Below are 16,518 nucleotides of genomic sequence, written 5' to 3'. Positions count from 1 at the left end.
GTGAAGCACTGGAACAGGCTGTGCAGGGACAGGCTGGGTCACCATCCCTGGAGGGATCTAATGGGTGTGTAGATGTGGCACTTAGGGACATGGCTTAGAGGTGAGCTTGGCAGTGCTGGGTTAATGGCTGGGCTTGATCTTAAAGGTCTTCTCCAGTCTAAATGATTCTACTCATTGTATGAACAGGTAATAGCATGGCTGTTAGCTGAAAGAAAATTAAGAAGAAAAAGAGAGAGAAGCAAAAAGAAGAAAGAAGTAGGATGCCCCAGCATTTGCAAGACCAAAAATGACACAAATGTAATAGTGCTGCTAAAAGTGCCTGGAGAAACTTTCTACAGCAACGACCTGACACAAAAATGACCAAATCAGGAGGTTTAAGAATGTCCTGGCTCAAAAAAGACCCCATCCTCAATGGAGACAGTGATACTGCATTTATTCCCAACCCAAGTTGTGTAAACTGAAACCGTCTTCATTAAAAGTGGCTTAACCTACAAGGTATAATCTTATGCAGTAATAGAGCAGGAATTTACTCACAGTCAATTATCCTGGATCAGCTGGGGGCAAGCAGTGGGAGGGGTTGTGTGAAATTCCCAGCTGAGTGTCAGTAATTTCTTAAATAGCTGAAACTCATTTGCTTGTTATAGTCCAAGCATCATTTAATTATCCTGACAGTTACTGACCAAAATCGCCAGTTTAATTCTCTGCAGTCCAAATACATCAGGTATAAACCGAGAGCGAATATCACTTCTGAAAGGTACTATACATGCCACTCTCTGCCCAGGATCCTAACGATTTCTGAGAGCTTCTGTGAGGAACGACTTGAATGAGAGTATAAGGAATTCGGTACCTTGAAGAAACAAGCCTACTTTAAAAGGTAAATCCTGTGTGCCTTGCATATGCAGAACTCCCCCAGACACGTTTCAAATGAGCCCTGCTGTCACTGCACTCACACTGCTCTATCCACAGCGAGGGAAAAAAGAAATGTAAACATGAAAGCTCTGTAGAAAGTGTACTTCCTTAGAGAGGTTTTTTCCTCTTTATATTTCAGCTTCTTGTTCTATTTCCACTAAAGCTTAGGTTTTGTCTTTGCTGAAAGAACTTTAAGTCTGATTGCTTCAAAGAATGCCCACAATCACATACTGCTATCCACAATATCTTATAGGAAAGCCTTAGTGTATGGAACTGCATTATCCTTCGCAACATTTTTAGATCAGAATAGCATGAAGCTGCTGTTTCTCATGCCACAGAGGTTAGCTCTTTTGTGAGGTTATAGGAAGCAGCTAGTGAAAAGTAACTATTATCTGAATCTAAATACACACAATAATCCTGAATGGCTAGCATTTCGCTGATAGTCTGTGAGACATGATTGTCACTCACTGAACTCAGTGAAACAGCCATATAACACATATAACATGAGCTGGAACTGTGTGAACAATTCTATTCAGAGCCCTGTGCCCCAAAATTGTATACAAATTGCAAAAACAGTAGAGGAGAAAACAAAAAACACCAACAAAAGCCTCCGTCCCCAAACAAATAAGGAGTTGGATTGAAAATCCAGTTTGGAATTATTCAGCTCCACCCAACTGAAGTGAGTTCCTCTCTTCCCTTCAGATACTTATGTGTGAACTTACAAAGGTATCTTGCCTAGAAATTACACATGTAGCCCCAGACAGAACAGTTTAAAGTCACAGAAAGTGACATCTCTTTGTGTGCTGTACATCAGTGTAAATACGTGAGATCAAGATGACAGGACAAAATGCAGTCAAGATACAGCAGCATACATGGAGAGATCTAATCCTATAATCCCTCCAGAGACTCCAGGACACAGACATTATTTACACTGATTTGTTATGAAAAATAACTTGATTTTTGCTGGTAGCGATGATTTATTTTTTTTTCTCAGCAAGAAAAGCATAAGCATTTACTGAAAGCTGAGCAAAACTTCCTTAACAATTAGAGTTATTAGTACCTTGTGAGAGCCAAATCAGACATAAAACAAGCAGGAGTAACTTACATGAAGGATCGTGATGAAGTTTCACATCAAGACATGGTGCCTCAGTCATGAAGAAGGTGAGCTACAAGAATCTTGTACACACTTACTCTTGTTCGCCCCTGGCTAAGTGAGAAGTTGCCACAAACCATACAATTTATGCTGGTTCTGCTTGAACCTGTGCAAACACAGACTGCGACACAAGCACAGGCAGATCTGACCTTCACTAACATCAAATTCAGAACAGGGTGAGAGGCTGCTCAGGCCATCCCTGTTCCTGTTTGTGTCCAGGGCCCTGAAAGACAACCAAGGATCCAAGCACAGATTTTAGCCTTGGCTGCTTTTTCCAGCTATGTCACCGGTCTAATATAAGATACCACCTCTTCTTCAACATTCTGCTTTCCTTATACCCTTCAATACTAACTGCACCAATATTACTCTTGTAAGGCAACAGCCAAAGCACACAGTATATCCCATGCCACTTTCTTCCCCATCACTGCGTGTCTGAGGAACAGCTGGCTAGCTGGGCCTATGGAGGACGTCTCGCACCTAAAAGAATCCTCTCAGCATCTTACACAGCTACAACTGTCACCGCAGAGGCAGCTGTTAGGAAATGCAAATCAGGTTGCAAGAGGTTGCAAGATCCTCCTATCTAATCTTAGCTACACATCACTTACAACTCTACTACAAAATACCAAATCAAAGCAAGATGCACGTGTTTTACAAGCCTTTTACAGCAGGCAGGTAGGCATCAATTATACTAAGCCATCATTTACATCCAATTCTTTCCGTTAGCCAGGTTTGCATAACTGTTGATTCTGGTTCTGAAGCAGTAATTTTAAAGAGTGTTCAAAGGTAGGTAGCAAGCACTGTTACCTAGGTATTTAACTTGTTACTAGATTGCTAGATCACAGTATGGGCAGACAGGAAGCAAGCTGAAAGCTGGTGAGTAAAGAGGTCTGCATAATCCAGGAATCTCTCTGCACTTCGATGTGACAAATCTACAAGGCTTTGCTGTACCCATCCCTTCAGAACACTCCTGACTAAGTGATGTCCTCGGGGATCGTACCCAGCACAGTACGCAACAGCACCACTCAACACCACTTCCATCACTGATTTTAGACTCCAAATGTTCTTTACTTCACAACAAAGTTAGAACAGCAACCACAAAAATGGTGTAGCAACTGACTTAACATTTCAATCTCAACTTTTCCAATTTAAAAACATTCAGAACTGGAGCTGCCTCTGTGTGCTCTCAGTATGTGCCAATTCCACTTTCAAGTAAAATCCATGATATTGATTATTCTTTGGGACAAAGACCATCAGTCTTTCATCCTGATCTCAAAGCACTCCCACAGTGTGCAATAGGGTCTTGGTTTAGCTCACTCGGGTGTGAAAAGCTGACCACAAAAATCACAGCAGAGTCCTGATTACCTGCCTCGTACTAGAGGGAGATTTTAAATAAAGTATTTAATTTGTGACATTTCTTAGTGAAAGGTGAACAATGGAACATACTGAGCACAATCATTAGCTCGCATTGCGCATACAGTTATTCCCCCATATTAACACAGTCGTGACTCTTTGAGAAAGCAAATTGTTAAGCTCGTAGATGTGAAGATGCACAGGAAATATTTTAAACTCAATTTCCATGAGCTCATTTGAATTATCTGCGTTGATCAAATATTATTCAAGTTACACTCATCTTATTGGCAACAGAAACAATGCCACGTGACTTATTATTTTAGATTTCTGCATCTAATCAGTGCAGCTGGAAAAGTGAATATTGAATTAACAATTGATCATTAATTCATGACAAATGGTACTGAATAAATCCACAGAGAAAACAACTGTGAACACTCAGTCTTCTGGCAAACGAATACTCACTCTGCTATCCAGCTCTTAGGGCCAAAATCTGGCTCATAAATTTCAGACTATACATTCAGCTCTAAGCTGCAGATTGATTTTCAGTGGGAGGGTCTGAGAAACTGTTTTGTAGGTTCCAGCACACAGATCTCAAAGATCTTTTAAATGTGGAGTACCTTATGTTACACATGGGAACAAGATTTCTTTTCAGTTCACTTAATTCCATCGGCTTTGATTAACATTTCAGGATATTGCTCTTTGCTGCTGTACGCGTGCTAAGCTGTCCTCCTGCTGCCTGCTGCTGTGATGCCCGAGATGGCAGCCACCTCTAAACACGCAATCCTGCCCTTCAACAGTCATTAGTTTGCCTTCAATTTGCAAGTTTAAATTAAATTGCAATTTAAAATGCCTATGTTAGTTGAAATTATTTATTAAAATACATTAGAAAGCAAACAGTAAAGAAATGAGAGGGGGCAGCCACCTCCACCCAGACCTCAGCAATAGGGAGCTCAGGGCTGACGCAGGGCGCTAAGTTCTTTAGCCAGAAAAGAAGTTGGGAAAGGGCATTGATATTAATCTTTAATGCTATAGCTATGACACTTATTTTTGGTATAAAATGTCCTTTTTCTAGTTAGGTCACATTCATTGCTGATTAAAAGCATCCTCATGGGAAATTATAAACAGGACTAGCAGTAAGGCTGTACCAATACATCTGTATTGGTAAATCACTTCATTTCGACAAACAGTGCATTTTTTTTCTCCATATATATAACTCTGCTAAAATCAATGTATTATCAAATTCACTTCAGGAGAGAGGTAAGTAGCCTAATTGGCAATTGAAGAGACTATCTAAGCTAAAACACTACAAGCATGGTACACTTTGCCAAAAGGAGGTGTCTAGGGAACTCTTCCTCCCAAACAGTTCTGAAACAGCACATCCTATTGCTAAACAGAGAGAGCTTGGGGAAGGGAAAAAGGAGTGAACACACAGTTGTACACACAGACACAAAAAAGATATCTGGAATCCATCATTCTCCTCCTAATTGACAGCTAGTTAAAGCCAAATGCTCTCTGATCCAGTTACATTTGTAGGTTTTGGATATCTTTGTTGGCAGAAGACCTACAAACACCAGCCGGTCATAATTAGAAGCATGCGAACTGGATGAAATTCAGTTTGCCATTAACTTTCAGACACTTGCATGCAGCCAGCATAATGGCTTAGTGACTTAATCATGTATCCCACAGCATGGAGCTGTGGAATTACATCCTTTCTTAAACCAGCGAGGCATTAGACACTAAATGGAGATGCAAGTGTCTGGGCTTTAGACTGGCCTCAAGGGGGAAAAAAAAGCAAAGCAAAGATACTGGAACTTTCTCAAAGCTGTACTAGGAAACCATAAAATCCTTAAGAGAAAGAATGTTTCTGTTTGGTGAAATCCGTAAGCTCAGATAACCAATAAACATTAGCTCAGAGGATAAACATGAATTAGATAAAGCCGGCAACAGCGATGCCGAGCCACAAGACCCTGAGAAGAGTACAGAGGTTTGCAACTACCTGTTTGCTCAGTCTGTGGCTAATAGGTAACACAAACCTCCCTTACATTGCTCATCATCACAGGAACCACTATTGCTCTTCCTGTCAACTCAGACTGTAATAAGGTGCAATCTTGCCCTTGAGCATCCCATTTTCTCGGTGTGTTGCCCATGGGGCCATTTTCCTCAGCCTGCCCATGTTCTATTGAGAGAGACTCTGAAACTTCTGCACCTTGAGGAAAATTGGCTCCTCTACTAGCAAACAAAAGGAATAAATCTCCTGTGTACAAATGCATTGTGCCCTTACACATCACAGCAGCTAACTTTGCTGGGCTTTTCTTTAAATACAAGTTGAGCAAAGGATTCCTAGCTCAATCCAGATATTTCAAGGCTCCTCGGCATCCCATTGCTGTGCAGCTTCATCCCTCCCCTACCAACGGCACATTTGCACTCTTGAGCAGAGCTTTCAAACAACTGATGGCAAAGCTGACCGTCATGGATTCTGTCCTTGAGTGTGTGTACACGAGCTGTTGGGAGCATTTTAATTCAAATAGCCTTATTTCCTTTCAGAAATAAAAAGGCAAACATAACACGACCGTAGCAAAGCTGGCTGCGCTCATCAAAGCCGCCTACCATTTATTCTGAACAGAACAGTCATCAAACCAACCCTTGCTCTCACGTACACATTCTGAGAAAGCTTTACTGAAATGGTAAACAGGGGCATTGGTGCAAAACTCCAAAGGAGATAGATGCTGATGCTCACTTAGGCAAGAGCTGCACAGGCATATCTGGAAGAATCTGACCCTTAAAAAATATTCCAACCCCCTATAACAAAAGACATTCTGCAACAGGACTTGTATTGGTGATCGGTGTTGCAGTAACTACTGAAAATCAGGACATGACACTATCTGTACACTGCCACTGGCACAAGTGCAAACTCACAAGCACTGAGAGGCCTAATATATGACTCACTGAGAAAAAAGTGATTATTACTTATTAATCTGTTAACAATAACACGTTGATTTTACAACTAAGTAATAACCGTTCTTATTATTACACCTTGATAAAGGTGAGAACAAGCCATGAGACTTCAATCATGGAACTTCACAATTTTAATGCAGTTTAAAGATTCTGGGGGGAAAAATACCATGGGACATACATATTCCAGAAAATGACTGTATTTCTCCCAAGTAGGATTATCATTGTGCTCAAATCTATAGTAAGAGTCTCACTGACTTCAGCAGAAGGAGAACTGCACAAACACTGACTGCTTCTGAAAAGTCAATGCTATTTATTTGCACAGTACTCTGTACCGGGTACCTTGGAGATCTGCACATGAAGGGAGGCAGCATCTGCCTACTTTTCTACACTAGAGTGAAAGAAAACGCTTGAGTTCAGCCCTGTAGAAGGGAAAGTAAGGGAAACGAAACTAAGTAACACATAAACCAAAACTAGTGGCTTTGAAAACCAAAGATTGGTAAGGGGCTAAGCATAGTCATGTTCTCGCTACATTAGGTATGGTGTGCAGCTCTAGCTATGTTAGCGACCAGCATCATACAATAGCAATGGATCTATAGAGTGGGACAGTTCGTGGCGTGCGCCTGACAGTTACGCTACACACATTCTGAGTCTGATCTAGTGGACCTAGCACCCACGCAGAGCTGGAAACCTTCCAGTGCATTCATTCCTGGAGCCCTCCGACACACGCTGCACTCAGCCCTCTCCAAGAGCTAATAGTGTTTTCTCTCCTGGACGTGTGCTAGTGGCTCATCTGCCCCCGGGTTCTAGAAAGCTGCCTAGAGAAATCAGAGTGTAGTTACCAATAGCCATTTGAATTCGGATTTGTCAAAATACACACATAACATGTATCTGCTGAAGGCAGAACAACTCAGGAGACACAAAGGAAGAGCATTGTACAAGTACACCATCATTTCAGATCGATGTTTATACTGTATGAAGTTTAGTAAGCATTAGCAGATTATAAAGAGGCCCAGATGAGTGAATGCTGTAAGGAACCTCACAAATAGTAGCAGCAATGCAATATAAATTACTGTTGCCCGACCTCAAGAACTAACCATATTTGCTTGTAGGAATGTTAGGTTATAATCCTCCACAAACTGCTGGAGAGGGACACATTTTCTATGCTGCCTGTCTGATCCACAATGATAGATTATATATCTGCTTTCTGTGAGAAATGAGAACACATTCTGATGAAAGTTAGCTGATCCCACCACTGTATTTTGGGGGGGGGGGAAATACTTTAAAGCAGCACAGAAGCAACCAAAACACATCACATGAAGGCATCACCACCTAATGAGCAGGGCGCTGGCATGTTCCTGGAGATCTGAATGCTTTTCTCAATTAAACAGTAGGAGTGGACTGGTTTGCAAATATTTAATTTCCAAGCCTCTAATTACAGTGGCTGAGCTTTTCCTCCTGAGAAAACAGGTGTTGACACAAGATCTGACAGATCCTAGCAACTGGCATTTGCTAGTCCCTTTCTCGGCTTTACAAACACACATGGCAGAAAGGGAAATGCATGCTCTAACCGAAGGGACAAATATTTGGGCTGCGCATCAAGGATCTCTTTGATGTGTGTTTGCATGGTGAGCTGATGATCATCTGGCTCAGCTCTTCCAGGGATGGAAGTTTCAGCATGCCCCATTTTGAAATGGCATTATCCTGACTGAGAAAACCTCCACACACGGGTCAGGTAATAGGAAGTAATTACATACATCCACAATTAAATCCTTTCAGTGAGGGGGATTTAATCTTGTCATCTCCCCTAGGCGCATCAAAAAGGGAAATAAAATGCATGGAACAAAATGGAAAGAGGATATTTGCTGTGCATCAAAAAAAACACCTGAAAACCTATGATGCTTCCAGTCCCGATTCAAACTACAAATGCGAGTAAAGTCAAATTTACAGCTTAAAGTATATTCTAGCTCATTTGCATGCTCTAATACTGCTAAGAATTTAATGCATTTGATGGAAGCAGGACAGCCAGGAAAAACATTACCTATTGCATTGTTTTGCTGTACTGCCTACATGTAGCTAATTACAGCCTCTGCCTTCACTCTAAAAAATCTCTTGCTTTTGTGTGTTTTATTCATTGTCCTTAATGCGGTTTAAATGTAGGGCTTTGTCTGGATTACCATTTTATTGTAGTGTTAAACCTGCATTGAGACATATTAACAGCACCGTGTTATCATGTCAGTCAGTTCAGTCATTAATACATGCAAATACTTTATTTAGTTTATTTCTGTGTCATGTCCCCACCCCCCAAAAAATAGTATTTGCTTTTTGGTTTGAGTACTAATCTGGAAATGCACCGTGCTTCCCCATTAGAGTAGCCTATTGTTCATATTCCTACCAAGATGTTCTTCAAAGTGCACTTCTGACACAGAGCAGTAAAAACTCTATGGGTTGGCTACCGTACACACACACTAAATCCATCCTTTGTTCATGCTTCTACTGCACTAGCATAAAGTTATAACTAAGTATGGTTTACACTACTAAAACACTCAATGGCTGACAAACCTGCCTTGCCTTTTTTTTTTCTGATGTTGAAATATTATTATCCATTGTCCCTTCATTCCCCTCATTAGATCAAGAAGACTCTATTAATATAATTTAGATGCTTTGATATCCTCAAATGAAAGATGATAGCTCTTGTCATCAAAGTGTCTCGTGTCTGCATCACATAACTCAGTTTTAAACAGAGGTAGCCCATCCAGCAAGGGCACTCTGCAGCTGAGAGTGGACCAGCTCAGATGGAGTCCAGGCTGTCACAGCTATACCGCTTGAGGGATCTGAGCTCAAATCCTTGCAGATATATTTCTTGAAACTAGCTATTTCAGAGCTATCTGAAGGAGTTCGAAATGACACGGAGCCATATGGCATATGTATTAAAGAAGGGCTTTTTTTTTTTTTCATCTTGCTCAAACCTTTTCTCTTTTATATTGAATTCCTTGCTATGTAAATAAGAAATCAGTTCAAGGTCTGTTACATTTTTCGTTACTTCCACATCATTCAAAGACATGCCAGACTCGGAGATTAATTCAGCCAGAAGGGACTTTTGAAAATGCCTGGTCTGACCTTTCATGTAACACAGAATCCAAAATACAAGGACATAGAAGTTAATGTCTTTACAACAGGGATGGATCCAGATGATTCGACCTGGACTACACAAAATGCAACCATTTTTAGCTCTGCTGAGTGATTGAAGTTACATGCAATTATTCAGGTCCCTGTGGTGCATTACCAGGGGTGCTCTTCCCAGGTTTTACAGAACCACATGCTATATTGTGTACTTTGTTTGCTCTTCCGTGCATTACAGGTTGTTATTTTTTTTTCCAGCCAACCATCTTCAGCAATGCAGAATATTTCAGTTCTCAACTCACTAAAATCTGTACAGTAGGTAAAGAGACACCAAGGCTTGAGCTTACAAAGTAGACGTGGTCCCAACAGATGGAATATACCCATGCTGCAGAAAAAGACAAAAATCCCCATGAGGTCTATTAATCAAAAAATAGTGGGAGAAAATGTATTCCAATCCAAATCTGGTAGTCAGTCTGCGCTAACCATATGCATATGATATAAAAAGAGAACCTTCTCAGGAACATACTTGCAATGTCCAGGCAGCAGTCCATCTTCGTATCCCACCTCCACCTCCTTTTCTTATCTATTTCCACACAACAGCCATGTGATTTCTCAGCCTCTTTATAAATCAGCTGAATGATAAACTCAATATGAACCTCCCCTCCAATCCCAGGAACATTTCTAACCCATTTAAAAACTCTGCTCAGTATTTCTGTACCCCTTGAAGCTCTGACACCAGAACAAGGTACAAAAATTCTAGTGATAATCTAAGTAAGGCTGTACCCAGAAGAAAGTTCACTTTCCCTGTCATATTTTAGACACTTTTGTCATTTAGCTAAAAGACTCCATTTCCATTCAGCCACAGCACTGTACTGAGAGCTCATGTGTAAGGGCTTTCTTATCCTTGGATATGCTCAAAAACTTCAGGTCCATGGAGTCTATGCTTTTTGTTCCTACACAAGGGAATGCACACAATGCAATGCCTTGCATTGGTTTTATTAAAGAGAGACCTTCACATTTGTGATCAACTGACTAACTTGGATAACTCAATAAAAGCAACTTCTCTTTTCTTGCTATTCCAACAATACTTGCAAAGCCTGCAAGTCTTGCAAAAACATTATATTGACAACTAAAATCACTGATATTAATACTGAATGTGAGAGCACAACTCAGTCCCTTACTGGCCTTACAAAGACAGTTCTGCACATTGATCTCTCTCTCCTCACAATTGTTTCTGAGCTCTACCAGTGACGCAGTTATCAAAAGACACCCAGCTAAGTCCAAGCTTTCAAATCAAAATGTCATGCAGTATTAAGTTCTGAAGTTCACGCAGGCAATGTCAGTTAATTTGCCTTTATCAATCTGCCCATAATCCATTAGAAAAAAAGGAGGATAGATACCAAGTGTCTGTTTGACAAGGTCTGTGTTTCCAAATAACTATGCTAGTACTAATTAAATTTTTAGCTGCCAAGCTTTGCTGATGGACTCCTGCATCTAGCAGTTTGTTACTTTGCATAGAATCAATAGCTGGCCAACCCGCCTGTAGCTTTCCTGGTCACTCTTCTTTACCTCTTTTAAGTAAGAAACAATACACACATATTCTCAATTTCTGTGACATTTCTTTATTTCCATCACTGTTTAGTTGGTGACTCAGAAAACTTCTCATCTTCCTAAAATGGTTCTTAGATATGAAAGTTATCACATCTTCCCCACACTCTCCTTTGTTACATTTGGCAAACCTTCTATTTCAGCTATAGCCATTATAGACAATGGATACATCCACCTGCTTCATCCCAAATACTGAGCAGATATGTCAAGTGCACATCTCACTTTTTTGGTTCTTCACTGCAAAAATCACCCTTATTTCAAACCATATTATTTAATGAAGGGCTGGTTGGCTACTTCATTACTTTCTAGCAGTGAATACTATCTCACAACACATGAGATGGAATCAGAGCTGGTACTATCCAAGTCTATGATTGAAAAAATACCATTTGGAGTTAAACCACATCAACCACAATATTCTGCTTTCAATGGAATCCCCCCGCTCAAGGCGAGAAGCACATCAAGTATGAGACCTGCCGAGATCATCTCAGCTCAGCTCTGAAAAAGCCAAGTTTGTGTCAGGCAGGAGTGAACAGATAATCAATACGGAAGCAGACACTGCTCAGGGAGGAAGGCTATTTGCCCTGGTAACAGTCTGAAGGAGTAAGATAGACAACTGGCGTCTAGAGACTGAGAAGAGCAAAAGAATAACACCTTTACTTATGTGGTAAAAATGAGTTTATATAAACTAAGGAAATGCAAACTTTCCAGGTGCATGAAGGAACTAAATCTAGGAATATTTTAAAATGTAACAGGCAGAAACAGTACAACAGGATAAAAAGGCCCCTTTGCAACCAAGCTCTGCACCGCTTACAAATGCACAAACTTCAGACTCTAAGTAGGAAACAAAAATGCTCTCGGTCTCTCCAGAGAGATGGTTCATGTTCTGGCACACACCTAAAAGGAAAGACCTACCCTCACAGTCACCTTGACACAGAATTTCTGCCTCTCAAGTTCATACCACTGTCCCCTTTTCAGAGCTATCTCTCTGCAAAGCAGAAAAAGCCCGTATCAGAGCTTTGCAGGTTGGTTTCTCTGGGAGAATAAAGTTAGTGACACAGAGGCGACAAACACTCTTGTACACAAAAAATCCTCCAAACACTCCCATTGTCTGGGATTTTCAGCTCTCGGCTCCCAAGGAGCAACTCCAGACCCAGGACAGAGCTTAATATGAGCTGGGCCAAAAGCTCTTTTGCCTAATTCTTTTTATCCAGAATCTCATATAGCCAAAAGTTAATGGATTGCTTCCAGCATGACTAAAAATTTACCAGTACCTCAATAAGCAGAAACTAGAAAGGTCTGTGCAGCAGCATTGCTTGGCAACACCTTCTGCATCACAAGTGTGAGACTGTCGGAACTTCACTACCCCACATCACTCAGTAAAGATCTTTGTACCATAGGGCTGAGCTCTTTCATCACACGCGCCCGTCTAGAAGAGAGGTTTTATCAAAGGGGTGCAAGTAACAGTTGATGTTAAATGATTTTTAAATAAAACAAAACTGGAAAGTTTCGATTGTTCTGCACTGGTTTATTTTCAACAGCCACTGCTGCTTCATAAAACCAATGCACTCTAAACCCCACAAAAAATTCCAGAAGCAAAACTCCAAAATTAAAATGTCACAATTAAGCTAATTTTTATCCCAGAAATGAGAATTTCTTTGGAATCCCAACAAAATATTCCACTGCACTGCTGGAAAATGGAAATGTTTCTGAACTCTCAAGCCTGCCACAATACACGAATCCTGAATTTCAGCCAGCTTCAGTAAACAGTTTATCAACACTCATTACTCACAGTCAGTGTACCACTGCATACAGCCTTAACATATGCTGCCTGACACCCAGCCTCCCAGGAAAAAGAGCGACTGCTCTAAAGATCTGGTTACTTAAGCCTGAGAGCTAAGAGACATAAAGGAGATGAATCTGTAATTATAGCCCAGTTACTATGCAAATACTTTAGCACACTATCTTGGTAAGAAATCTAGGTCTTGCCTTTCAGAACAGTTTCATTATTAGAAACGATTATTTTCTTTATTCTACCACTGTGATATTTCATGCATCTTATACAGCACAGATAAGGAGCAAACAAGACCAAACAGCTTTTACCTCTGCAATCCTCACTGGCAGCATCAAAATTACAGCCCTGAAAGGACCAGAGATGAGAAATACCCAGGGATTTTAAATCTGTGGTTAGCAGAAAGCCTGAATAATAAGTTGCATCTCATATCTTTAAGACAGCAGATATTTTTAACGAGTTCATAAGGTTGCATGCAGCTGAACCCACATGGGTCAGACACACCACGATACCTTGTGTCATGCAGGTGGTGAGTCTATAATGGATCGCTAACATGTTGTCCTGGCTGTGAACAGGGGTGTTTTAAGTCTGTTTTCTCCTGCTGCTGATTCTTGACTGTGTTTGTGTGATAGAATTAAGACAGGAATTTCACATATTAAAAAGGGTGGCACTGTATGAAGACTGATGGTTTGAGCCCCAGCAAGCACAGCAGCAGGCAGCCAGAGTCGCCAGGAATGCACTGATACAGACTTGGCTTTCTACAGGATTACTGCTGACAGGCACGGAGTCTGACACTGGATGTGCTAGGGTGAATGCTATGTGGACACAACTGGGGTACGCATACTGTGCTGGATAAGCACATCAGACCTAGCTACGCATAGCACGGCTTTATCTGTTAATGTAGGCAAGCTGCTTTAAAGCAGCTTGGCTGAAACATAATTCAGAAAGGAGAAAAAAATCACAGGCAAAGACTTGCCATTGAAGATGTCCTGCACCTTAGCCACAACTTCATTATCTCACATTCACTGGACTACTTCAAACATCCGACATGTTATTCACAGCCACAGAGTTTTCACAGAATCAGCAGAGGATGGAAAAAAAGATGCTTAAAAAGAACTTTCTGCTCGAGGAAGTGAAAAACCAACCTGTCCTCTGTACTTCACCTAGCCCCTCACGTTTATTAAGGGTAAAATAATTTCCCTCTCCTCACATAAAGGGAGCAGATACACCATCTCTCCCCAGAGCACCAGAAGCCACAAGGGCAGGCTAGATTAAGCTTGTAAGACTGATGCAACCTTGTGTGAGGTATTACTTCAGCAAGCGGTGAGTTAGGAACGTGTTTTTTGCGAAGTACTTTGTCTGCATCTCCTGTCGCGCAAACAAAAGCAGCAGTTGTGGGGAGATGTGTTTTGATTTTACTGTGCTGCTGCCTCATCCTTAGATGTAAGCACCCTGTCAGGCAAGTCACAAATGACACCTCAGCCTGCAGCCGAACGTTGATCATTAAAGGTTGCTATGATATTTACAAAAGGGATAATAGATAACTGGACAAAACACGAATATTACCTGATACATGGGAACAGATGTTTTTATGGAGTGCTGGATGAATTCACTGTAATTCTTCACATTTCCAGGCTTGCTACTTTTTCTCTTTTGGAGGACGGGTCCGTATTAGTTTCCAAACAGAGAGCATACTGTTCCACATGTTCTAAGCTCCTGAATCGCACTCATTTGTATTACTGCATTTTTAATTTAATGATTGATATGTTGGCTTTGCAAACTGACTGTCAGAATAATTCATATAGTATTAAAACCCCCAAGTGTACAGTAGTGTTATTAATGCACCCTTGAAGAATAATGAAACCTCCAGCCTTGCTCTAATGAATTCTGGTGAAACACATATGAATGATGCTATTCATATATTCCTGTCCCTCAGGTCGGGAGGATGGAGAGGGAAGAAACAAGGAACAAACCCCCCCAAGATTTTATAGTGATAAAATGGAAGCATTTTCTGAAATAACCTTCAGATATTAAGCCCTGCTAGGAAAAATGGCAGCTTCAAACATCCGCTTACTTATTCGCCTGCACCACAGCATTATGAAGGATTGTTCCATTTAAAGCCCCAGGCACAGCTTTTCCAGGCTCTCTAACAGGACCAAGGCAGGATCTATATACCTAAGGTCAAGTCCTGAAGCCCTAACTCAGCTTTTCAATGGGTATTTTGCTTCAGAAACAAATACTGTCCTTAGCCCATATCCATGGCTCCAGAGACTCATCAGCACACTACGAACATGATGCATGTGACTATACAGAAAAGGCTGAAGCCCTGTGTACAGGTACAAACAATGCATGTGTAGAATCTCTTTTCAGATAGGTTTGAGAAGGCCTGATTTCTTGCAAGGTGTGTAAGCCCCGTTCTATTTATTATGATGTGGAACCAAACCACCACAGCCTATTCTCTTTCATAACATTTTATCTTCCTCTCAGGGGTAATGTCAAGGCAGTTTCATTCCCCTTGGAAGATAGTGAAGAAGATAAGGATGAGGACCTGGACTTTGGTTATCTGTCACATCCTACTCTCCAGAAACCCACTCTATAAGGGACCTCTGGATCTCTGAAATTGACAGCACACCAACACCCACAAGTGTAAATTGCCTGAATTGTTGGGGGTCTCGCACAGAAAACTATCCAAGCTGCTGGAAGCTGGCAGCGCTGGAAGGGAGCCATAATGAGGATAATATCATCCAAGCCAGTAGCGACAAATGACTTTACTGGCCGTGTTGGGAGGACAAGATTTCCCCCACCCAGATTATGCTTCACAAACATGGTGGGTATTGTGTACTTTGTATTTTATTGCTTAGGCTCCTTACATTTTCAATACTCCTTCACTCAGCTGTTGACAAGGCAGCAACTTAACCGCACAAGATGTATAAGGAACAGAAGTAAGGAAATAACTGTTTGTCCTATGAGAAATTCTAACACATCAGTTGTTGACTCCTTTTCACCAGCAGTGTTCCAAAATGCAGCATTTAGAGAAGGTGAAACATTTGAATTTCAATATTTTAATGCTGCATTTTGAAGGAAAATACTTTGTACAGTCAGTTCAACATGAAGCCACCTTCTCTTCTGCAGTAGGCTGCTTTGCTGAAATCATTCACTGTGCTTCTTGATAGCTATATTCTCCATGGGACAAGACCACTGCTTTAAACCATTCCTCTTGAAATAGCCCCACCACCCAACCTGTGGACCCCACCACACCGTGCTGCGCCATGGAGATGAAGGCAGAAAGCATACCTCCTAGCAGAGTACAGCCACTAACTACAGCTCCTCTGCATCAGCACGCCACAACAAAGAAAATGAAATGTTTTATGACAGTCCGTTTAACTGAAATATTGCATGCAATTTAGACACAACAGGTCCGACAGCCAGATCTATTTCTGTTGTTAACCTTTCAGATCACTCACCTGTGAAAACTCCACCTCTCCCTGTCAATTAACAGCTATCATGGAAGCTAAAAGCTGTCTGAATCCCTTAGTGACAAGGGGTGTTGTTTTCCTTCTGCAGCTCCTGACTACCAGGGTAAAGACAAATTTGCATATGCAAGTAGTGGTGATTTACTACTGATTCAAGGACT

This window comes from Lathamus discolor, chromosome 9, assembly GCF_037157495.1.
Source record: "Lathamus discolor isolate bLatDis1 chromosome 9, bLatDis1.hap1, whole genome shotgun sequence".
Lineage (NCBI taxonomy): Eukaryota > Metazoa > Chordata > Aves > Psittaciformes > Psittacidae > Lathamus > Lathamus discolor.
The sequence above is the reverse complement of the archived record's forward strand: the minus strand, read 5'-3'. Positions refer to the sequence as shown.